The sequence below is a fragment of the Dipodomys ordii genome, unplaced genomic scaffold (genome assembly GCF_000151885.1).
Source record: "Dipodomys ordii isolate 6190 unplaced genomic scaffold, Dord_2.0 Scaffold119, whole genome shotgun sequence".
NCBI classification, from domain to species: domain Eukaryota; kingdom Metazoa; phylum Chordata; class Mammalia; order Rodentia; family Heteromyidae; genus Dipodomys; species Dipodomys ordii.
This window is the reverse complement of record NW_012267335.1, coordinates 5049077-5074937: the sequence shown is the minus strand read 5'-3', so window position 1 is coordinate 5074937 and position 25861 is coordinate 5049077. Positions and strand designations below refer to the sequence as shown.

The following is a 25861-nucleotide window of genomic DNA, read 5'->3' as shown; positions in this document are numbered from 1 at the left end:
GGAATGGAAGACATGGATCAGTGCTCAGAGGTCAGACCTAACAGTGACCCATAGCAGCTACACCTGCAGCGGAGCCTGGATGAACACAAAGGAGCAAGCTCATGGAGAAAGTATGGAGTCTGGATGAATGCACAGGAGAAAGCGTATGGAGAAAGGAAGGCTTTCAACAGATGGTCTAGAACAAAATGACACATCTATTGACAAAAACAAAAAACAAAGCAAGGTTTTGCCTAACGTAGAGCTCATCCCATATACCAAAAAAATCACCTCAGAATGGACTACTGACCTAAATATAATCTGTCTTATTTTAAAAGAGAGAGAGAAAGAGAGAGAACATCCTTGAGATCCAAAGCCAGGAAGAAATACTTCAGCTTGAAGCAAAATGTGGTACAGGGAAAAACCAATAAACAGTACCTCATCAGGCCTAAAAAGTTTTGTTCTTTGGAAGATTTCTTAAGAGAATGAATATGGATTGGAAACTGAATGGTTTCATATAGTTTAATATTTTTAATCACTTTTCTCCATGATGCATAGTTTTTCCTCCCTAAATTACTACAACTTGATATAGTTAATTCCTTCAATTCTACTTGTTTTCTCAACTTTTCGTGATTATAATTAACAGGGAGCAGTAACAACTGACAGTACGCTAAAAATCAAAAAGGGCAAAAATATTAAATATTATTTCAAAGTCTTACAAAACTTTTCAATTCATATTATGAGTATATGAAGGATGTGTAATTAGAGAATGTTTCTTTCTCTCTCTCCCCCCCTATCTCTCGCTCTCTGTCCTCCAACTTGTTTGAACCTCAGTCTCTTACCTAAGCAGGGTTTCTGTTGAGTAATCTTCCTCCCAGCCACGGACACACTGGCTACTTTCTGTTCCCCTAAGGGGCTGTGTTCTTTCCCGGGGAGTTGATTTGTTTTCTTGGTCCTGAAAATTTCCCTCTACTCAAAAGTCTAACTGACTATCCTACTTGATTTTCAGCCTTCAAAGACAGTGTGTGTGTGTGTGTGTGTGTGTGTGTGTGTGTGTGTGTGTGAGTGTGTGTGTGTGTGTGTGTGTGTGTGTAGCTGAGTTAGAGGGAGGGTGGGAAGGAAGGAGAAAGGGAGGGACAGAGTGAAACATGCCTCAAAAACCCTGTAATTATTTCACTCCCTCGTCTCTGTCTCCCCCACTGGACAAAATATTAACCATGCTTTCTTCGTTCTTTATTACAACACTGAGGAAAGCACCCACCACACAACAGCTGCTCAATAAACAGAACAATACGAGACTGGGGAAGGAGTGACTGAAGAAGAGGTCTCTGGAGCTCTGACATGGGCCGACGGGTAATTCTCTGTTCACCCAGGTGGCAACGTGGGAGTAAAAGTGCTCCGGAGACCCTCAAGGGCTTTTCCAGCTGTATCGTTCCATTTCTGCACCATCTAGGTGCTCCAGAGTCTTTTTTTCAGAAAATAACACCCGACGTAACACATGTCCCCTGAAAGATAACTCTTGAAAGTGCCCATGTCCCTTGCAGCTCAGTTCTTCAAAGTGCTAGAGAAGGTGTATCATGTGACATCGGTGTGCCGTGGATACCCCTGCACACCAGGCTACTTGTCATACAGCACTGAGGCGGGTGGGTGGGTCTGACAGCTTAATTTCCAGAGCCCTGGGTACTTGAAAGGGAGGATTCCTTAGAATGCGCATATGCCTCTCATTCTCCATCCTCCTCAGCATGGAGACCACACATCTCAGACGCGACATCGGAGGTAGCTAGGTAACACGCTTAGGCCAAGACCTGAAGATGCGGGATGTGCGTTTGCCCTCTCCCTCTCATCTCACTTCAGAAGGTTCTAGTCCCTCTCCCAACCTTGGTGCTGCCCAGTTGCCGCCTGACTCAGTGTTCAGCACTAAGGAGGCCAGAGCCGCGCAGTGGCTGCCATCTTTCCCCAGGAGTGGAGTGCCTGGGGAAATGTCCCAATGTTGACCTCAGCCCAGGCCTTTTCTAAGTAAGGTGGGCAGGAGACGAGGAGGCAACTGGAGGGACAGAAGAGAGTTTTAAAGTACTGCTTTCAGAAACAAGGTAATTACATGACAGAATCTGACTCCAGGCTGAGTTTTGTCTGTGCACTTGGCTGGCCCTGACTTTATTGAGACAGGCGCTAGAAAGCACGTTTTTGGATTTGTTTGTAATGGCTTCCAACAGCCATTACATTAGTGAGTCAGCATGGACAAGTCTTTTACAGAACAGTAAGGGTAGAAGCCCTTGTCTTTGTCTAGGGCTTGTGAGTCAGTTTCTGGTATGGAACAGCTGTGTTGGCATGGATGGGATTCTGTTTCTGAAGACTGGAAGAAAACTGAAATATTAACCTGAGCACGTGCACACACACACTCACGCACACGCACTCACACAGAGTGAAGTTTTATGAAAATGTCTATCAGAATCTGCTTGTTGGACAGTAAAGTTGCAAAACTGGCAGAAAGAAGCGTCCACCAGTGTACAGAAGAGACCAACAAATAGGAAATTGGCTTGGGGGAAACACATCTCACTAGAGTCAGCTTGTCTGTAAAACTAGACCCATGCTCAAAAACTTTACCTTGGTGAATGCCAAGGTAAAGTGACCAGGCAAACTCCATCCTGTCAAACCTGCAGGGCTGTGAGTGACACAGACCGAAGGTGAGCGCCAGGCCTCACTACCACCAGGGAATGCACAGGTCACCGTTCACTTTGAACGTACCCACGAATCACCCAGAGATGCGATGAGAGCGCGCGTGGAGGACAGAAGACTGGCCTTGATAAGAGGAATAAATCCAGATGCAGCACTACCTGCACTCAGACAGACAGTGCCGTGCTCAGGAAGGCAGACTTCATCATGATCCTACTCTCAAGCTTAAAATCCCACTCCGTCACTCCTGAGGTGTGTGATCTTGGGACAAGCCACAGAGCTATCTTCAAGTTTCTACCTTTCTGAAGTCTGCAAGGGATCTGTTGGTCACAGAAATTAACCATGGGTAGCAAAAAGAAAAACAGGACTTCCTGAAAGAACTGAGCCGTATTTCCATATGACATTTATGTAAGAACAAATGCCATCACTGATAAGAGCCTATGCACGTGCCCGCCATGTCAGACACATTATCTTAATTCTCTTACAAAAATAAGAAAACCAATGCTCAAAGTAACTATGTATTTGAGACCTAGGTCTCAAGGTTGAGATAAAGTAGGACCATCTAGAAAATTACCTCAGTTTCTGCCTCATTTAGAAAAACAACCCAAGAATTTCCCTTTTTTTCCCCCTCACTCACTCCTGCTCACAAACGCATGGGCAATCTCTCTACTTTGTTCTTTCCTTGTTTGGAAGTAGCTGAACTCTCCTCCTGCGTTTACTCCTCCAATGCTGTCCTCTCCTCCTCGTCATTTGTCTCAATATTAAACTTAACCCCTCACACCACCGTCCGCACCATCCATGCTAAGGAGGCTTCAGGATGACCCCGTCACAGGGATGTGGAAAACACCTAGAGATCAAGCAGCCTACCAACGGCCGCCTGAGATCTGCTGTATTTTGCTGCACTGCCTCCGGCCCCGCCAAGCCCAGAGGGTCCCACAAGTGGGTGGGAGAGGGGAGCCCCGTTCTAAAAAGTGGATGGACACATCCCAGGATGCTTAACATCCAGCTTAATGATCATAGGAGGGAATGGATTTCTCCTGGGATAAGAGGGGAACATGGCAATTGCGGGAACATGAATTCTAAGTTCTGGCCAGGGTGGACATGAGCCCCGTGTCCATAAATCAGGGGCTTCCTTTATTTCCATCTGTAGCAAAGCGGACGTGGGAAAAATAAGACCAAGAAGTCAGTGAAGACTCCTGTGCCCTGCAGAAATTCAGCTTCATCCTGGTGAAATGCTACCGGAATGATACCTCCCAATTTTAATGGTGTCATTAGAGCCAATCTGATGGCCCAAAGTGAAAAATGCATCACATAAGATCAACAGAATTCTTAGCAAAAAGCAATGGGCTTCCTTGGCTCTAGAAATAGCCAAGTGTGTGGAGGCTGAAGAAGTCAGATTCATCTCTGCTTTGTAAGATTCAAGGAATGAGCACCAACAAATATGCCCCCTCCCTCTCTCCCTTTTGGCTTGGCCCACTAAATAAACAGTTTAATCAATTTTTACCTGATCCTCCCTGTCTTCAACTGCCACTACCAACTCAGGAGAAGAATATATAACTCCAGTTCAAGTACAGGTCAAGATGGCTATTATAAATACAAGTGTATGCTATTACTTTCTCCTTCAGTTCTTGAGTTATGTGCTCTAGTCAAGCAAAGGACAGTGGGAGATAGTTTTATTCCAAGCATAATCAAGGAAAGGGGGTTCCACTACCAAATAAATGTAAGAAACGCCGCACAAGAGACCCCCTATAAGATACTGAGAATGATGGGGGGGGTGACAATTGGTATGCTCTATGAAAACCCATTTGGACCACTACTTAAAGATACAAAAAAAAAGACATTTTCAAAAATTTAATTTTGAAAAAGAACAAAGCGTAGGCTCTGGGCAGTGTGGTTGGAAAGGTATCTGCATGATACATGTAGGCCAGTGTTTTGCAGACCACCGGGCCATATTAGCTATTAGGTAAACCCTTCACAAGACTGTGCAGAATGACAGTGAGAACACTGACCAGATAACCTCCCACTCCCTTCCCTGGATTTGACTCTTGTAAGGGCTGGGCTGCCAGGTAGCTAGACGCTCTCTCCAGCCACCTGGCTCTTCTACCACTGGGGCCATGGTGCACAGCACAGAAGCTGGGCTTGGGGAAGCCACACCACAGCCCGGCCCCTCTGTGAACAGATTCCCAGAGCCCAGCAGCAGCCAAGACAATGGACCCTTTCCACCCCACACATTCCCTCCTGTATGCCAGGGCAGGCCGGCACTGGTATCACGGAGGCTGTGGGGAGACATCAAGTGCAGAGTGGGAATTCACAAAGAAGAATACAAGCTCCTGTTTGTTCTTTGAAACATTTGCTGGCATTGAGATGTGGCTTTTTAAAGAGTTTCTTGTGCTTTCCCATCTAAATATGCAAGTTTAATAAACATTATTCATCCAAAACAGAGAAATGAAACAAATGCTTCTAACTGACTCTTTAGGCCTACATTCTCAGAGGCATTCGCCGAATGTCAATCCTGACATGTCAACTTTAAAAAATTATCAAAATCCCACAGATTGTGTCTACCATTGAAAATGGATGACTTTTATTCAGTTTTACAGACTTGCTCACCTTTTACATCTTTCCGTACATTATTCGCCTTTGAAACTGAGGTTGATTTTCTATTTGTTTTACAAGAAAGGCATATTAACGTAGTATAGCAGTAGCCAATGCTCAAAGAATCACTTCTTGTGCAGGAGATCTTATTCTAATAGTGTGTACTCACGTGTGCGTGTGTGTGTGTGCATGTGCACCATGTGTGTATAGAAATCTTAATATTGCCTAATAAAACAGCTGTGTTATCCCAATTTGACAGAGGAAGCACCTGAAGCACAGCGAAGGCCTCACACCACTACACAGTGGAAGAGCTGAGCTGGGAATCCCTAAATCTGAGTTCTTAAGCTCTATGCCAACGGGGCTTCTCACTGACTTGGTAAAACAATGGAACCATTTCTATCAAAACAAATGAGCAGGAATTCTAGCTACTGGAAAGGCTGGGATTTGAGGATCAAGGTTCAAAGCCAGCTCAGGCAGGGGAGTCCATGAGAGTTACAAATCACTTTTTCTCAGGCTGGTCTTGAACTCCAATCTGGATCCCCTCTTGAATAGCCGGGATTACAGGTGTGAGCTCCACCTATAGCCCTTGAACCCATCTTTTAACTGTCTGTTATGCCCAGGGATTTTTGGCTACACAGAGCAAACACTTTTGGAACATGAGCTGGTGTCAATCAAAATTATGTCTGCCACTAGGCTCCCTGATTTTTATTTGGTTTTGTTTTGTTTAAAAACCAGGATAGTTCCCTACAGGGTCCCCTGCCCTGTGCATAAATCACATCTCTACTCAGCTTCTCCACCAATCCAGTGAGTGGGCTGCTGACCTCCTTTCCCATCTCATTTAATCTCATCTACTGAAGAAGTGAAATGAGACCACTCTGAACCAGAGCCCCACCCTTCAAGACTCAGGACACTGTAATTTTCCATCTGGAGCGTGACATCCGTCAATCAGCTCGACGTGTTTGGCTCGGTGTGAATTCATCTCCTCAACTACATGTCATGAAGGCAACTGTCCACTCTCATTCTGGATGCACTCAGAAAGAATACTATATCAAATGACCTTTTTCCCCCATCTATTGCTTTCTGGTTCCTAAAAAAAATTCATTAATTTGCATAATATGGAAAGTCCCATAAACCTGTGCTGTCTGGGGAACTTGCCTCTGTTATCTTACAGATGCCCAGATATTGACCCTGTAAGGTAGCCTATTATGTGCTGGCCAAATAGCTTTCCAGTCCCCTGACCTATTCAGTGGGCACCTATACAATGCTTACCCTGGGACTGTTTGGAAATTCATTATGTAGGACTGCTGTTCTGTGTTTTACAGGACAGGCTCTGCAGATCTCTCCTAAGTAGGATGCTTACCACACACAGGCATCACCAAAGCTTAGGGAGGGCAGGGAAAAGAAAGGAAGCTCAGCACAGCTTGATTCTGACGCCAGTGTCTAATACAAGACGACAGTGCAGATCTGTGCTGTGAGTGCCCTGTTCCCTGCCAGCGACGCTCTTGACAAGTGGAGTCGGAGATGCTGCCTTTATCCCAGTGTCTGTCAGTCCGTCTGCTCCCTGTTTCCCCCATGATTCTTCATAATTCCCACAAGAACTTCCCATTCTGATGAATTCATTACTACTTCTATTAACACCTCATCTAAGATCTGGCTTATTCATTTGTTTTCTTCATCTGCTCTTCCTTTCTTCTTCTTCTTCTTCTTTTTTAATGAAACAGGTCTTCATTACTGTTTAATTATCCTTATTTATCTTGTTAAAGGCCAGTTTTAAAAAGCAGTTCAGAAGCTCAGCGGTTTTGCCATCAATAGCTCAGTCATTTGAGCATAATCATTAAGCTCATCTCCCTCTTCGTTAATGCCAGACCTCCTCTCCCTGCGCTCTGCCCTCCTTTCTCTTCTTTATTATGTTTGGATTATTACTGCCCGCACCACTGATCGCCATAAATACTTCTTGCCTGTAACTCTGGAATGTCTGGTGATTCATGCTCTCCTGTGAGAGTCCTACAGACAGACATCATTTATTCTCCCCTCCTCTCTCTCTCTCCCTCTCTCTCTTCCCCCCTTCCCCATGTCAGCATTACTTGACTGCCTCTGGCTTTCCCACTCATCCCAAGTGAAGCACCTGCCCCAATTTATACAGCGAGGAGTAGAGCACAGCCCCACCCCGCCCCCAGACGCAGCTGCCTGGGTCCACCTGCTGCAGCTGTGAGGACAGGTGCAGCCTCCAGCTGGACCCAACCCTGCCCAGCAGAGTACAGCAGCCACACGCATCGCTCGGCCCAAGAGGCGACCTGTGTTCCCTGCTCAGAACTGCACCCGTAGCCTCCTCCAGGATGGTTCTTTTGGGCCACACCCCAAGCGTTCTATGAGAATCACGCTGTCTCCCAGACCCCAAGCTCGGAGACCGACTGAGTTCTCCTCTCCTCTTGGTGACACCCAGGCTTCTTTGGCACTTAGACCACTCATCTTGTTCCTCTGGACCCCTTTCCTAGTCTGCATGGTAGTCAATTTGTGATCATTGATTGATCAAATAATTCCCACCATCTGTAGCACACAAATCAAGTTTTCGAAACAGAGAAAAATTTTGGCCTCTAGGAAGAAGCCTTTCTTAGTAGAACTTAAAGGTACTTTCTTAGTAAGTAGGACACTATTGATAAATATCACACCGATACCTTTAGTCAGAAGTATCACATCCTTTCTGAATAATGAAAAATAACTATTGTGTAAATTTACTTTTATATCAGTTACACACACACACACACACACGTATATTTTTTTTGCAAAGTTGCAACAAGTAGAGGTACCACCTTACTAGGTTCTATAAAATCATACCAAATAGCTGGGTGCTGATGGCTCACACCTGTCATCCTAGCTACTCAGGAGGCTGAGATATGAAGATCATAGTTTGAAGCCAGTCCAGGCAGGAAAGTTTGTAAGACTCTTATCTCCAATTAATCACCAAAAAGTTGGAAGTAGTGCTGTGGCTCAAGTGGTATAGTGCTAGCCTTGAGCAAAGGGAGCTCAGGGCCAGCGCCCAGACACTGAGTTCAAGTCTCAGGACCAGCACACTCACATAGAGCAGAAAGTTCTGCCTTTGACCCTTTGCTCCCCTGGGCTTGCCCTCTCTGGTTTCTCGGGGTCTTCTTTCCCCTCATTTCTCTTCTCAGTTGTGACGCAGATCCTTCCCACCCCGCCCTGCCACTTCCCAGCGAATTGCTTTTGTAGCTTCAGCTACTTCCACCCCAACCACACATCAATACCTTCCAGGAGCTTTCCAGGGATGGGGGTAACATTTCCTAAAGACAAAGAAAGTCACAAGCATTGACCGATGAAGTCTGCACATCTGGCTGGGCACAGCCACACCAGCTTTGGGAGGAGCCACCCCCACGCCACCGCAGTGTTGCGGTGAACAGACACCACAGGAAGACAAAACCCAGCTTTCATGAACTGGATTTAAAAACCAAACAGCCAGACTACTCCTTAGCCCACAGAATCCCTCCCATTCTTCTCTTTTCTCCCCTTGAGTTTTATTTTGGTAGTTTTGTGGAGTTCCTTTTCTTCTTTGTCCGTCCATTTTTGCTCCTACATCTCCTGAAAAGTGATAGTCCACCTCATCTCAGTCTCTTTGCTCTCAACTCGCATGGTTTTCTCTCCTCCTCCTCCTCCTCCCCTTCCTCCTCCTCCTCCTCCTCCCCTTCCTCCTCCTCCCCTTCCTCCTCCTCCTCCTCCCCCTCTCCTGTCCTCTGCTCTCCTCCTTCCCCTTGGCTTCACTGTCAGTGCAGGCTTCCCACTGCTGCAGGCTAAGTGCTTGTGGGGGAGTTGCAGGACTGCCCCTGCCACCAGGCAGCCTGGCATCCAAGGAGATAGGGCTGGACGGCAAGAATCGCTCTCATGACTGCCTCTTCAGCAGAGACAGCGCTTTCTACCTTTGGTTTTGAGAAACTGAGGAATCACATAGGTTGGGGAGAGTAGCATCAGCACAGGACACCGTCAGGAACCGCCCACTCTGAAGGCAGGGATGGCAGGGAGGACGGCCTGGCCGCGGTACACTGCCACGGCCCCACCGGCCCCACCGTGCTCGGCCCCACCTCGCCCCTGCGCCGTGGTGCGGGATCACACACCTCACCTCCAGCCTGGCCACGAGACAGAACTTCTCGAAAAACAAATCTTTAAAGGGCTTTTAAAACAAATTCAGAACCAAATCGATGAACAACAGAGAGAACTTCTCCATTCTGCCTCCAATGCTTACCCATTCTCTGATTTAAATATTTATTCTTCTAACAGGGCCAGTGTGCATCCACACGAAATCACCTCAGCACCAGGCTTTGGACTCTCCTCCGAGGGTCCCAGCTGAGATTTTGTGTGTATAGTATTATTAGAGAAAGAATAAATATTTAAAAATGAACAAAGTAATTTTTTTTCTTATAGACTACTGCAGAGAACAAAAAAGTTTCAGGCTGCTTCAAACTCTGGGGAAGTTTTATAGCTGTCTGCAAGGGGAGTAGACAAAAGCCCTTAGTGGATACATAAGAACTCCGAGCAGCCGGGCTCAATGCTGCTGCTGAAATTTTGCTATATTAAATTTTGATTCAGATAAGCAATCCATCAGCAAAGGCATCCTGGCATTGGCTGTACAAAGATCTTCAATGAGTGACATGGTTGAAGTGGGATTTAACTTAAATTTTATAATAACCCAATATGGGCCTGGAAACTTTGATCTGTCAATTTCCAATTTTCATAGAGTTCATCATCGTGGTATTTTAGAAGGGGTGAGATTACCTCTGTCAGAAAATTCCTTCTCTTTCTGCCTGACAAGGGGAAACCAAAAAAGACAACTCTGACAAAAATTGCTCTCATCTCTCGGGGAGTGTGACCCTGCTTGGCTCAGCCTGACCAGAGCCTTCCCTGCACCCCTGCGGGGAGGAGGAGGATCTACCACTGAAGCTAGCAGTTCCGTCTGCTCTAACTCACTGGCTACACGTCTTGAATCGTGAATAAATGAGAATTATCCGAAGAAAACAGGGAACCACCTTTAGTCTCGCTTTAATTTCCACCTTAGTCTTTAAGTCAACCACTCCTCCCACTGGCAAACAGCATTCCCATGGTTCTAGTTGTAGCTGTCTAGATTTACACGGAATGTTCTAGAATAGTGCTAGAATTCCAGAAAAATCTGATAGTGGTAGTGCTGACCTTTCTGTGTGACCTGTATGAATGAATGCAAACTTCAAAGTATTCTGATTTTCAGAAAAGTGAAGTTGCTATGTGGTTATAGTAAACCAGATACTTAAATTATCTTACTTCCATTTGATTCTTTGCCAAGCTCGAGCAGGCTCAAAGTTCTCTATCAAAACTAAGTTACCTGAAAATAATTTTTATTACACAGAGAGCACTAGGCACACAGAGTCATTGCTTGTCATATGAGGAAATTGACACAACCACACGGAAAAGCTTTTGGCAGTCTATTATAAAAGAATTACCCTTTGAACCCTCTTCATACGATTGACATTGCTTCTAAAAATTTATTCCAAGGGAAACTTACCCGAGATCTAAAAAAAAATATAGTCAATTTTTATTCTTCTGCCTTTCTTCTTGTTGGTAAATCCCATAGGATTAATTTGTGCCATTTCTGCCATTGGGGGAAAAAATCTTCTCATTGTATAAGTAAGTAAATAAGTGAGTGAATAAATACAGTGACCTGCATACTTTCGTTCCAACGTCTCTTTTGGGTCTCATTCATGCATTTTTTGTTTGTTTTATTTTGTTTTTCTGGCCAAAAGGTTATAGAAGGAGAAACTGTTTTGTAGGGGAAAGTCACCCACCTTTAATTGTACACAAATGATCAGGGCATTGGCTGGTGTTTGCGTTTCCAGAAAAGCTAAATGGGAACACGGAAGGTTGCATGTGGCCCTCCTCTGCCACATGGACTCCACAGCAGACAGAGCAGCCCTCACAGGGCACACCTGTGATACGCGAGGTGGCAAGGACACCAAGAGCCACACCGTGGTGGCTGCCACTCCTGGCGCTGTGTGCTCGAGGGTGTGTGTGTGTGTGTGTGTGTGTGTGTGTGTGTGTGTGTGCGTGCGTGTGCCACTCCCACACTGCCTCGGGCTCCATGGACTCTGGATGCCAGGATGAGGCCCTCCCTGGAGGAACCCTAAGTGGACGATTTCCTACTGATTCACCGCCACCACTCCATCTGCTGCTGACTGTGGAAAAACAACTCCTGGGAAAGCAGAGAGCTAAGAACCCTATGCTTTTGTTGCTGTCGTTGTTGTTGCTGCTTGCAGAAAAATCTCCAAACTCAAAGCTGTTTACAGGACAGGATGATAGATGAGTTCTGATGCTCTGTGTTGGTTCTGGTGCTGGGTCTCAGGGCCTGGAGGCTGTCCATATGCTTTTTTGCTCACGGCTGGAAGTTACCACCAGAGCCACACCTCTACTTCCAGCTTTTTGGTGGCTAACTGGAGATAACAGTCTCACAGACTTTCCTGTCCAGGCTGGTTTTGAACCACAATCCTCAAGTCCTAGTCTCCTGAGTAGCTAGGATTATAGGCATGAGCCATGGGTACCAGGCTGGAGTTTGGTTTTAACTCAAATTCTTAATATCTTTTTACTTTACAAGCGGAGTTTGTACTTTCAGCAGAGATTTCCATACATGAATGTGTTCGCTAAAAAGAAATGGACTCCATTTCAATGTCTACGCGAGTGACCCAAATATGATTTCATCCAAATAGCCTGAGCAACTCCAGGAAGGAGCACAGAAAGGGTCCACGGCGGCCTGCGCGCACAGGCTGCTGGAGCAGAGTGCCTTCTGCCATGACAGCCCGCAGCTTCCCTGGGAACAAACAGGTACACATTCGCACCCCACACTGGTCTGAACGCACCCGCCTGCTACAGGGCATAGGCCCGGGGAGCTTCATCAAACTGTTCCTTCCAGAAAGAAAAAAAAAATCATTTCCTATGACAAACTCTCAGCAGGCACCCTGATCAGACATACTCTCTGAGGGCTTTTGTCCCAGGCCCCGCCTCTCTGCCGGGCGGGGCTCTCTTTGTGGTGGTAATTGGTTCAGTTGTCCAGCCCACCCATCAGGTGATAGAAAACTATCCATCAGCCTAAATGCAACATGAGAGAAGTCTCCTTAGCCAATTAGTCAGTAATGAGGGCATTAGCCACCACGTCTTCCACGGAGGGCACCTTAGCCATTCAGGGGTCTGAGAAGATGGAGGCCTCGTGTGATTAATAAAGATCACCAGTCGGTCGGAAATACTACCGGGGTGAAGGAGAGAATCGGAGAGGAATATTCTTGGGTGAGAGCTAAGTGTTTCCAGCGTCAGGACTTCATGTGAAAACATCCACCCAGCACATGGGACCCAGAATGCCGGGAGTCGATCTGCCCTCCTTGGTGACAGATAAAGCCGGGAATGAAATGGTCTGGCCAAGGTCACCCAGCCGGCTGGCTACGGCACACCTTTCAGGCTGCCACTGACCTCGGGGCTGATGGGAAGAAGAATAAATTCTGAGGGAGAGTGGCGGTGAGTGGCTGGGACTGATCTGGGGGAGGATGGCTGAGCGGGGGCGGCGGGGTGCCCCCTGTTCGCTCAGGTAGACATCTGTGCACCTGCTCACACCGCCGCCAGCCCAGGCCACGGCCACCTCCATCCCTGAGAGCATGGTGATCTGCTCGCCTTCTCTAAATTGCCAGGCCCTGATCTAGAAGGGGGTCTCCCCACTCCAAAGGCCTCTGGCATCTGCACCTCCTGCAGATCCCAAGCCCTCCACCCAGCAGAGGCCTGTGCTGTCAACCGCATGGTCATTCCAGTTCTACGCATCCTACGCCCTCACCAGGATGCCCGGATGCAAGATCAGGCAGGGTTGGCTAAATGACCACTTCCTCGGGGTGTCCAGTGCAACATGCGGCCCACCTGGCAGCCACGTGACCTGGCTGCTACTGCCCAACTGTGAAAGACCTCAGAGCGGTGTCTCTCCTACTTTCTTGTTCTTCCTAAATGATGGGGTGCTACTCTCCGGCCCAGGCTGGCACCAGCCTCCAGGCTGAGCTCAGCCTCCTGGGAATGGAGACTCCAGGCGCACATGACCACACTCGTCTCTTCCACCTTTTAAGAGCAAATATGGTGCGTGTGCGCAGCGCACACACACACACACACACACACACACACACAGGTCAAAGGCTAAGTTCTCTGCCACAATGTGAACAGAAGGCAAGCTTCAAGCACACAGACACTCCAAGAACTGAGCAAGTAACTGAGGACATGAGTGGGCCTTACTACTAAGACCACAGTGCAGGCAGGAAACACCAGGAACGGCCCAGGAGGCCTGGAGAAAGGGAGGGGAGGCCTGGCTGGGGCCACCTTTGCCCGCTGGGTGCCTGCTCTCCAGTGAGGAGAGGGGAGAGGAGGGAAGGGGAGGAAGGGGAGGGGGAGGGAGGGGCTCTTAGAAGATCTTGAAGGCAGCAATGCCTTCACACTTTCACTTCCATTCCATCACAGGGTTGAAAGCTTTTATGAATAAATGAGTAAGTGAATGAATAAATGACACACAAATGAGCTTCTGGAACTTAGGAGATAAACCTCAAAATCTACCAAAACTCCAGAAAGAAAGGGGCTCATGTGACCATCCCAAACCTCCACACAGAATTCTGGTCGGATTCATCCCCTAGCAGGGTGAGGGAAGGGAAGGGGGGGGTGTGGGGGGAGAGGCTTCCCTCTTGAAGGGACCTTCTCCTCTAACCCCGAGGCCCACAAGATATCTCAGATTGCATTCGGAAGAAACTAGAAACTGCAAAGCGCACTCCCTCTACAAAGTAACAAGATACTAAATAACAGGTTTAGTAAAAAGGAAATCACACTTTTGTGCCATATGAAAATGTAAAGTTTCACATCCCTGTCATGTAATTGCTGTATTTCTATCACTCAACTGACCTCACCTTACCAGTGACCTCACCTGTCCTGATTTAAATACATATATATATATATGAATCCTAGCATATGTATATATATGGTATAATAATATTTGTCTTCTATTACATAAATATAAAATATTATTTTTCTTCTATTCTTGAGACATTTTGATAATCTAGGCTAGTAAAGTTAGTTCAAGGCCTTCAGAGAACAGAACTATAATTACTATTTAGCAAGTGTCTCCATCCTTCTGCCTGACCCCTAGATGCAGGCTGTGGGAACTTCATAAGGAACACTAGGAAATTGCTATGGTATATGACACACAGTGAACACTTTTTAAACTTTCGTATTATTGACATTTAACAATAAAACTTTTCTTTCATATAGACAGGGGTTATTTACTGTGCTATTTCATACAAATGCAGCAGGTACAACAATTTTCAAGAGGTATGTTATTCTACTTTGTGAGTAGTTCTTGAAGCAACTGCTCTGAATGAGAGTGGTTATATCCTAGTTCTGCTAGCTCATCTTCCATAGACAGCAGGTTATAGGCAAGAAGATAAAGCCATGGGGCTGGGAAGGTGGCTCAGTGGTAGAGCGCTTGCCTTGCATGCATGAGGCCCTGGGTTCGATTCCTCAGCACCACATAAGCAAAAAGAAAAAAGCCGGAAGTGGTGCTGTGGCTCAAGTGGTAGAGCGCTAGCCTTGAGCTGAAGAGCTGAGGGACAGTGCCCAGCCCCAGAGTTCAGGCCCCACGACCAGAACTCCCCCCCCCCACAAAAAAAAGATAAAGCCAGTAAGAAGGGTAGAGCCAGATGTCCATGGTTTATGCCTATAATCCTACCTTCAGAAGAGGCTGAGATAGGGAAAGCTTAGTAGGCTGATCTTATCTCAATGAAAAAGCTGGGTGTGGTGGTACACACCTGTCATTCCAGCTATAAGGAACCATAAATAGGAGGATCACAGTCCAGGCTAGGCTAGGCAAAAAGTGAGACCTTCTTACAAAAATAACCAGAGCAGAAGGGCTGGAGGTGTAGCAGACCACCGACCCAGCAAGCACAAACCCAAGCCCTCAAGTTCAGACATGAGTACCACAAAAAATAAGCTTTAAGTTCAAGAAAACAGATTTCATCTCAAAAGACAAAACTGGGTCTGTCAGCGTGGTTACAGTGGGAAGCGTAAATGAGAGGAACACATCTCAAGCAAAACGTAAAATACAGTCTGAAAAGCGAGGGCAAAGGCCTTAAAGTGTGGCTCAAGTGACAGAATGTCTCCCTGGAAAGCACAAAGCCCTAAGTTCAAACCTCAGTACCACCAGAAATAAAGAAAAGGAGGAGGAGGAATATTGATGAGAACGACAGGAGAAGACGGATGAGAAAGAAAGGCTGGAGGACCAAATATTCAAACTTGAAGAGCAGAGATGAAATCAAGCTCCCTTTACAGGGGTAGCCACCTCTCAATCAAGAAATGAACAAATAAAACAACCTTTACTGAAGCTTAAGTGTGAGGTATACCAATCCAAAGCATGTATTAGCTCACTTAACTTTCCCCAAACCCACATCATGTAGAAGTATTCATATTTGATATATTGCTCTTATAATTCCTCCTTTAAGAACACATAGGTAATGTGTCCAATTGTCACATCCAGGCAATGGCAGAGCTGGGATCCTAGCCTGGTTGTGTGACTCTGGACCCAGCACTTCCTTGGCGAAATGATGGATGGATGGATGGATGGATGGATGGATGGATGGATGGAAGGTTGCAAGCTGTGGGTGCTATCTCTCTAACTTGCGATCCAAAGGGCTGCTGGCCGAGCTGGTCTTCAGACAAGCTGTATGGTGAGCTCCACAACTCCACACCTCCGCCTTTCCTCCCAGGCCCCCCACTCTGACCAGGAGACCCCCTTGTCAAAGAAGCAATGTCAACACAGAAGCTGACATCTCATTTGTCAGGGCTAGTCACCCAGGGACCATGAGACAAGGCAGTGCAGCAGGGGTCTGGGTCTGGCTGAGGGCTAAACAAGCACAAGGATGGGGGGGGGGCGCTTCCTGTGGGCCCCTCCCTGGTGCTTCCTGCTGGAGGAGTGAGATCTGCCCCAGTGCCCTGGCCATGTTCCATTCTGGGCACAAGCTCTACACGGAGTGTCAGGTTTCAGTTAGTGGCCAGGTCCCCACTTCCTGTTCTAGGCCGTTGGGTTCGGCATGCACTTTACATCCCTGTGGTTTGCAGACTCAGGCAGCAGAATCCCCTGAATAGCTCTGGGACCATGGTGTCCAAGCCAGGGGCCTAGGCTGAATGAAGGTCCAGCATAGGAAAAGGAGACAGTGATCAAAATTCAGGGCTGCACCCCTACCACAGCACTACCACACGTTCTGAATCGGAACATCAGCACTACCACCAGCACTACCACAGCACTAAGGACATGACAGATAAAACACATCATGCACAATTTATGGAGGTGGCTCTCTTCCCCTCCTTGAGTTCTCATTGGTAGGCGCAGAACAGGCAGGTTACATCTACGTTCATTTAGCTAAGTCTCTGTTCAACTCTCACAGCCTAGACAGGATCCTTTTCTTAGATTTGAGAAATTGCTATCTCAGATGTTCTGATTTTATGTGATAAGGTCACTGAGGAAAAGGCTGTAGGAAAACAACACTGCTGTCCCTTCAAACCACTCATCTGGAGGACCAGGACTTTACAAAGGTCTGGTGGCCTGACATCCCTTCTACCCCAAACTGTCCCCATGTCCCCACCTTCTATCATATAACCTCGGGACAGTGAAAACATTCACCAGCCACCACGAAACTTTTAGTTTAAAATCACAGCGTTGGTCAGGCGATCTCCACTCACGGGGTGGATCAATCAGTTAGTAGGGTAGTTCAAGGCCATCCCAGGTACAAAGTTTGCAAGAGCTCCATTTAACACAGCAAAAAGCTGTGCGAAGAGGTGTGTGCCTGCCTTGTCAGATACAGCAAAAAGGGTCAATAGGAGGATCACAGTCCTGTGGCAGATCCAGTCTCAGAAATAACCAGAGACAAATGGGCTGGATGTGTGGCTCAAGCTTGGCTCATGTTGGCTCTCAAGTATAAAATCCTGAATTAGAACATCAGTACTACCACCAGAATACACACACGTAAATGTGTGTGCACACACACACATACACCACACACACACACACACACACACACACACACACTGTCCTGGGATAGCTTGTCTAAGCATGAATAGTTTATGTTAGTCAGATCAACTGTGTCCACCTTGATTGAGCTGTTGGAAAAAAAAATCTAATGAAGGCAACACTCAACCCGTTCAAACCATCCATTGTGTGAGAAAAGCACCTAGAACAACAGTGAAGACTCATACCTAGAACCTGTTTCCTCTCTAGGAAAAATCAGCAAATATCCATTCATTCGGGGAGTTAATTTCTTCCTGACATCACTGTTATTGTTGGGAAAAGGAAGCAAATTCTTTGGGAAGTAGACTGTCACCCCGAAGGCAAAGAGAACTGAGTTCAAATTTTACCTTTTGTGAAAAGCAAACACTAATAATGCAGGTTTCTTTCTTTCTTTCTTTTTGGTCCGGTCGTGGGGCCTGAACTCTGGGCCTGGGCGCTGTCCCTCAGCTCTTCAGCTCAAGGCTAGCGCTCTACCACTTGAGCCACAGCGCCACTTCCGGCTTTTTTCTTTTTGCTTATGTGGTGCTGAGGAATCGAACCCAGGGCCTCATGCATGCAAGGCAAGCGCTCTACCACTGAGCCACCTTCCCAGCCCCTAATGCAGGTTTCTTGTTCCTGGAAATGCTTCAAGAATAAGTAAGCAAGGGTTAAAATTCTTCCAGTTCATCAGGGCAAGGTGCTCACTAATCCCAGGAGAGTTCTATTATGAGAGAAAGAAGGAAAAAAAATAGATTGGTGTGTTCTCTGCAATTCCAATGAGGACTATGGGCCCAACATGTTTTAAAAGAAGAAAATTGGTAACACTGGAGATATTGTCAAAATACATTTCCCTCTGGTTAAGAAAAGGAGAGCGGGAAGGCTGGAAGGGTGGAGTGCAGATGAATTGTCATCAAAGCATTGTTAATATGAACTGAATCCTATCACAATGGCGATGCTTCAACATGGAGAATGAAAATTGTTCTGTATTATTGCGGATTGACAATATGACAATCGCTCATTGAGAGTGGATGACAGCTGTAGCATTACAACTCACTGCACAACACAAGATGAATGAATGTACCGCGTTCCTCCAGAATGGGCCCCGCTTCACAAGAGTCCGTCTCATCCCCAAATAAATACGTGCCAGCTTTCCCCTAGCTCAGCGAATTTAGCATCTCTTGACAAACCAGTGTGCTCCCAGCAGCTCAGAGCACCAGTGATGGCCTTGCCCGGTGGATTGGTACCAGCTGTGAAATGTCAAGTCAAAATGCCACGGAAGATCTAGACAGCGCCCAGGCAGAAGACTGGGCAAGGAGCAGCAAAACGCCTGTGTGCAGGCCTACGCCAACAATCCCAGGCAACAAGGACCACCGGGACTCTGGATCTGGCTTCCGTCTTTAGCATATAGATGCCGGGGCCTCATTTGTGAATCTCATGCAGTACAAATGTGCAACTGAAAAAAGGAACGTCACGTGAGGACCTGGAATCGGCGCACGTCACAGGCCAGAAGTGTTTACACATCTCTCCATGTCCAACAGAGGCCATTCTTGTGATCTACCCCCATAAAAAAGCACAGGTCACTTGCAATATTACTATAAGAGTAAAAGGGATCCTGCTCACAGGTTAGTTGTTTCTTCCCACCTTGAATATGTTTTCAAAACTATTTTAACTGACACACTAGGCAGGAAAATCACATGAATGGGGTATCATGCGATGATGCCTTGTATATTAAGTTACACGTATCTGTCTCCTCTAACACTGATCACTTCTTTATGGGGAACATGTTCCAAACCCTTTCTAGCTTTTTGAGACTCACAGTACACAGCTGTGACGGGCAGCCCCCAGACTGGGCCACGAGATGCTGGCTCCCACATCTGTACCCAACTGTGCGGATCGTGATCCTCCTTCCCCTCCTCTCCCTTCCTCTCCCAGCTGCCATCTTCTCTCAATTTCTATGCATTTTTAAAGCCCAGTGTGCTGTATACTCGGTTTGGGTGCCTCCTTTTCAAACATCAATCAATGTATTGCAAACATCCATTCAATCTCATGAAGCATCCTAAAACATGGCTATACCTATTGCATTTTCTATACACGTGATGACTTGCACAACCCCTTCTTGCTGGAATAGGTCATCACCAGTATGATCAGACCAGTCAAATGTGACCACTGCGTCACATTTGTACACACTCTAACCAATTCAAGGAACCTAATTACTGACTTCATAAGTAATACTAACAGCAGCAGCGGCCAGCAACCTGGGGAAAGGCTTTGGGTTGGTCCGGACAGTGAATGTTATCTATCAGGACGTGAGACAGTGGTGAGGAGTGAAGTGTAAGTTCTCTACCTGGTACTCAGATGGAGCAGAACTGCTTATCCCTGAGTCTTGGTGGCCCGGGACGGAAGAGCTCAGCAAAGCCACCTGGCTGGGTTGGAGGGAAGGAATCGTACATAGAAAGGAAGAGAAAGTATGTGGGTATTCCCCAAACTTCCACATCCCAAGATTGAAATGAAACGTGTTCAAAAGTCTTGGAGTGACCGACAGACTGCAGGAGTTATTGATGCTGCTATTTAAACATCTCCAGTTCTCTTCACGCACACAGAAACTTGGGTTTAGGTCACGTGACTGGTCCCAAAGAATCCCTTGTGAGCAGAGTGACCAGTGCCATTCTGGGTAGAAACATTAATTGTGGAGATCAGACCCCGAGACTCACCTTCCTCTGGCATACTTACTAAGGCTAAATGGTGGCTGGTTTGCCAAAATGAGTTCCTAGGTTGCCATGATAAGTCAAGTACCTCTTTTTTGCCCCAACAACTATGAAAATGAAGCACCATACTGTCCTGTGAAACCACTCAGATTTGAGAGTTAGATCTTATTGCATTATAACCCAGCTCCTCTTGCTTGATAAACATGATAATATCCAACAAAAATGTGTAATCCCATGTTCTCACTTAGAATCTTCACAGAAAATTTCATTCTTCTTCATGCATATAATTTGAAAATCTAGCCTATGACAGGCATCACTGTTCAGTGTCTTGAGCATCATTTTGTGACAATTCAACAGCACTTTCTGGGTGCCTGTGGGCACAATGCAATTAGGCCTTTTCCTTTGGAAATGCTATTTTATTTTTACAGTACTGCAGTTTGAACTCAGGGCCTCAAAAGAACTCTTAAGTACTGCTTGACCTAGGCACCTCCACTCTCTTTTGCTTTAGCTGGTTTATTTTGGGGGGGGGGGCCCAGGATCAACCTCATCATGATCCACCCACTGTGGTAGGGATTACAAGAGTGTGTCAACATGCCTAGCTTGTTTGTTGAGATGGGGATCTTTTCCTGGGCTGGCCTAAACCTTGATCTTCCTGATCTTGTTCTCCTTGGGCACAAGCCACCCAATGCTGTGTTTTTGGTGGGATTTGTCTCCTCATGGTTCATCAGTGGAGCTTGGCCCAACGTGGCACCATTATGAGGAAGTGGAGCCTTTAAGAAGGACGGCTACTGGGAGGTAGGGGGGTGAGTGGAGCACTGCCCTGGGATGGGTCTGACAGAGTTCTCCTGGGCCCAGTTAGTTGCAGTGAGAGTCAGCCTGACCTGAGATGCTCTCTGGCTTCCTGTCTTGTCACATGATCTCTTCCCCCCCCCCCCCCCCCCCCCCCCCCCCAGATGCACTCCTTCCACTGTGGCTCCACCCGCCACGGACCCTCTCCACAACAGAGGAGAAGCTGGAGCCATGATCTTGATGCTTTAAAATCTAGGGTTACATAAAAACCTCTTCTTTTTTTTAATGATGTACCTAGCCTTTGGTATTTTGTTACAGTAATGGAAAAATTGTCTCATGTGGGAAATAAAAAGACGAGAAGACACAGCTCTGACCTGAGTAGCTTAACACGTAGATGGACAGTTTCCGATTTCCCATCAAGAAGGAATTAGGGGTCCACACAAAATTCCTGAGTGGAGCGGGTGCCTCAGCCCTCAGTCACGACGCTGCATCTGCACAGCAAAGCCATCTGTCGGCAATAACGTATTTACCTGAGCAGCTTTGACAGGAGGCGGACGGAGAACGCTGGAGAGGCCGAGGCCTCCCACAGCTGCAGGTAATTCCAGGGCCAGAGCAAGCTCAGCCCAAGGCAGAAGACACAGAAGACAGACGTCCAGAAGACAGGGAGAGAGGCCACTGAACTTCGAAAGTCTGGGAGAGCGGGAGTTGTATTTGAGATAGCCTTTGAGGCTAAGGTCTCCAGGGAGACCAAAGGCCCAGAGGACCCAAGTCGAGGACACTTCAGGCCTCCAGTGGTTTGTCAAACGGCAGAGGTGTGACCACCAGTGCCGGTCCAGAGCGCTGGACAAGTGTGGGGGCAGGGAGGAAGCACTGGGGAGTGACTTGTGTCTGGCCACATGAGTTGGACGCTGAGTGTGAGGCTGGGATTCAAAGGAGGGAATTCTAGATCAGGAAGCAGGGAAGCAGAAGGGCAGGTCTGGGCACGTCCCGGAGGGCAACAGCTCTCCCAGTACCCGCTCACCCTGCACTGCCTGGGACCTGGGATTCTGATGCTGCCCAGGCTGAGTGCAGGGGGCATCCCTCAGCTATGGCTCAGAATAACTAAAAGGTGTGGTGTGCTAGTTTGGGGAGAGGCTGAGATGGCGGGGGGATTGAAGCTGCAGAACAGCCCAGGCGAAGTAACTAAAAAATTCCCAAGACCCTATTTCAATGGGAACGGCTGGCTGGCACGGTGATGTGTGAAAGGACAAGGGTGGTCCAGGCCAACCTGGACAGATAATCTGAACAAAACACAATGCAAGTGCGGTTCAAGCAGTAGCGCACCCACCCAGCAAGTGCAAAGCCCTGAGTTCAAACATAGGCTCAAAGAAACAAAGACGGGAGGGAGGGAGGGAAGGAGGGAGGGAGGAAAGGAAGAAGACAAGAAGAGGCAGCAAGAGAGGGGGGAAGAGAAGAAGAGAAACAGGGGGGAGAGATGTAGGGAAAAGAAAAAGGGGCAATACTCCAGTTAGTCAGCCACTGGTGGCTTTCCAGCTGTGATTCCCTTCTGATTCTTCAGTTGGCTTCCAACAGTCCCTTTATGAATGCAATTTAGTTTTGGCACAAATAAACTCCAAAGACCCAAATTAGTATAAAGGCTGTGAAGAGTAGGTGTGGGTACGACACGTGATCCGTTTTCTGTGCTGTCCTATGTGAGCAGAATGGACCTCTGGCCCAGTAGAACACCATTTCCAGTCTGGGGGGAAACTTCTAGAAGCAGAGGACAGCTCAAGTGCAAACACCATCTTTCAGATGACCCACCCAGGCAAGCAGCAAACTCAGGAGGAAAAGAAACCTCAGCCCCTTTGACTCAGAAATGAGCACAGAGTCGTTTTTCCAAAAAGGGCGAAGAACCAGTAATACAACCGTCTCCTGAAGGTCAGGAAGGCACCTGACATAAAACCCAAGCAAACCTCCTTGTACTTGGGATTTGCATGGCTGCAAAAGCTACCAGTGCCTTGACTCCTCTTGTCACCAAAGACAACGAACATTTTCCACGGTCTGCTTTGTCCTAAGGTCAGATGTACAAAGCCATAATTACCCAGGTAACTTGGGTCTGATGTTGCCCAAAATACCCAGGTAATTATAGGAGAAAGGTCACTTCCTCAACACAATCTCATCTACACCACTGGCTGCGTCTAGCCTGGCTCCGATCCAGGGAGGAACTGTTTCTCATTTCATTTTCTATCTTACAGACCTTGCCAATGACGGTGCATTCTGAATGGGAGATTTTTAAAAATTACTTTTATAACTATGCTCCCCCACCCCACTTTCCACAGCGATCTAGTGACGTGCTCACAAGATGATCTATAAAACACCTTTTGCTAATTTTTGCATTCAAAAGAAAGCAGTGGGGCACGGAGGGGGAGACAGAAAGCCAGGAGAGGAGGGTGAACAGGGGTGCCAGGATCTGGGAACCAGTGTGAATGAGAAGATTCAGAGCTAGCTGGAGAAAAAAGGAAAGGCAGGTATGTCAATGTCTTACTTGGGGTTGAGCTCTGACAACACAGGCTGTTTGGGGGCAGGAAGGAATGCTTTCTGCTAGTCTGGGATCGAAGGAAGAAGCCTCCCTTCTTTTCAGTTACAAAGGGAAAAAATGGCATTTATCTCAAGTATAGCACAGCCTATTAGAATTCACCTTCCCCATTCTTCCTCCTTCCTCCTCCACCACCCTCCCACTCCCCCCACCCCTTCCTGTTGAAAAAGAAAAGGTGGGAGGGGGAGGAGGAGCCATGGTCACAGATAGCGCTGTAGGATTCTCTTTCTTCAGCTTTTAGCAGCCTATGGGGGTCAGGATGCTATTGGCTCAGCTTTATGTGAGATCTGCTGCCTCTCACTTAGCAACAGCAGAGAGCAGGAGAGGCAGGAAGCTACACCACCTGGCTTGGGAGTGTGTGGATGGTTCAAAAAAAAAACAACAGCCTGACTCCGAGGAGACAGGAAGAGAGAGAGGGAGAGAAAGAGCAATCTGAGCTTAATGTGTTGTGCTGTTAAGATCCAGACTTAACCTGGCTGTTAACAAGCACCAACAGGCCTGAGACCGGCAGAGCAAAGACTGGACACGAGTTATTATTAACCAGCCGTGTGTACCCTTGCTTATGTTAGCCTCCGGATGTTTTTAAATGGACAGTCAGCCGCATGGGTGTGGGTGGAGAGACAGATGGGCTGAATCTACAACTGTACACCGAGTTTACTTGGTTTTGTTTTGTGTTCACACCAGGGTGTTACTAGAAAAAAAATAACATTGGGTATAGTTGCAAAAGCAATTGGCTATGTAATCATGGGTTTAAAAAAAAATAGTCAACACAGCGGCCATCTCGAAACCCTAAATTCCATCTCAGTGGAGTGAATGGCGAATGGTAGGGAGTTGTCTCTGCTGGAGAGTTTTCCTGTGTGCAGAAGCACCCTAGTCAGATTAATGCCATGGGAGTTCCAGAAGCTTCTTGCCAATGTGGCCAGCCAGTCCATATTCTACTTCCACTCACACAGCTTCCCCTTCCCCTGTTCTAGGTCTCCCTGACATGCTTTAGAAGGATTGCCCGGCTCTAGGGGGATCACGCCTGGAGTCCTAGCTACTCAGGAGTCTGGGATCTGAGGACTGTGGTTCGAATCCAGCCAGGGCAGAAAAATCCATAAAACTCTGATCTCCAATTAGCCATCAAAAGGCTGAAAGTGGAACTGTGGCTCAAGTGGTAGAGAGCTAGCCTTGAACTAAAGGACAGGGCCCAGGCCCTGAGTTTTTCAAACCCCAGTACTGGCATAGTACAAAACAAAACAACTTTAGAAGGATTATCTCACCTGTGGCTCCCCAGGCCATATTACCCAAGAGTCAGCCTCTCCGTAGAGATGGGGACATACCGTTTTCCCTTCACAAGGAAAAAAGGAGTCCACTGAGAGATCACACAGTGCCCTGGAGACAGAGCAGCACTAAGGGGGCTCAGATGGCCCTCTCACCCCGTCTCAACCCTGACCCGGTTAACCCCTTAGGTACTGAGTAGTAGAAGCCACCAGCTTCCATGACGCCTGCTGCTCAGGGAACAGCTGCACATCAGCTGTACATCCACCTGTCACCACACTCTCAAAGACAGCCATGTGCCAGAACGGGTTCACATTCCAGCGGAGACAGTGTTCAAGTCCTCCTCGCTCTCGGGTTGACGAGAGCCTGTAACTCAGGCCACGTCCGTGGGGTGACACCACACCGCCACCTCCACGGGTTCATCAAACAACCCCTTCACAGTCGCCACTAGAGCGAAGTCGCTCTCCATCCTCTCTGATATTAATGTAATTATCCTGAGAGATGTAGGAGCCACTGAATTTTGTTCTCCCAAGAAAACTGTACCAGCCAGGTGCCTAGAGAATGGGATTTCGGAGAAGTTATACTTCTCCTGTTCCACGCACTTGGTCAGCTGCTGAAGATCTCCTCCCTTTGAGGAAAACAATCCTCTGGACATACAGTCAACGTGACCATTTCCTAAAGGCACAGGAAAATTGCTGGCGACAACAGCATCTGTACATCTGTGCTCCTCCTCCCCAGAAAAGAGCAGAAACACAATGGCTCACGAAAACCAGACTCACCACCACCACCAACCACCCAAACAGCCGGGGCCGCGGCAGGCTTTCCCAACGTGAAGCCCACTCTGAGTGCTGGACCGCTCTGAGTCACATCAAAATCAGACTCATCCTGCATCTTCATTTGCACCACAACCTCCATGGGCCCACTAACAACCTTCTAGAAGTTTCTAGGTGAACCTGGTGTCCATGAAATCGGTTCAAGGAAAACATTAGTGGGTGGGTGGCTGCTATAAAAACCTGCAAGACACAATCAGACCTAAGTTAAAAGGAAAGCTAAGGCTACCCACCTATTCCCAGTTAACTGTCCAGCACCTAGAGACTGAGACGCAGGATTTGAGAAGACGGGAACGTGGCTGTGGTCAGGCTGCCTGGAGCCACCATCCACCAGGGGGCGCTGCCTGGGGTGGCCAACACCGCCTCTAGTTGATAGCATCACAGT

The 25861-nt window shown here is 47.4% G+C and overlaps 1 protein-coding gene across 1 annotated transcript in view; it reads right to left on the bottom strand.

Moving 5' to 3' along the window:
- Window positions 1-25861, bottom strand: part of Maml3 (mastermind-like 3 (Drosophila)) — a 386611-nt gene that overhangs the window by 229030 nt on the left and 131720 nt on the right. The window lies entirely within an intron of this gene.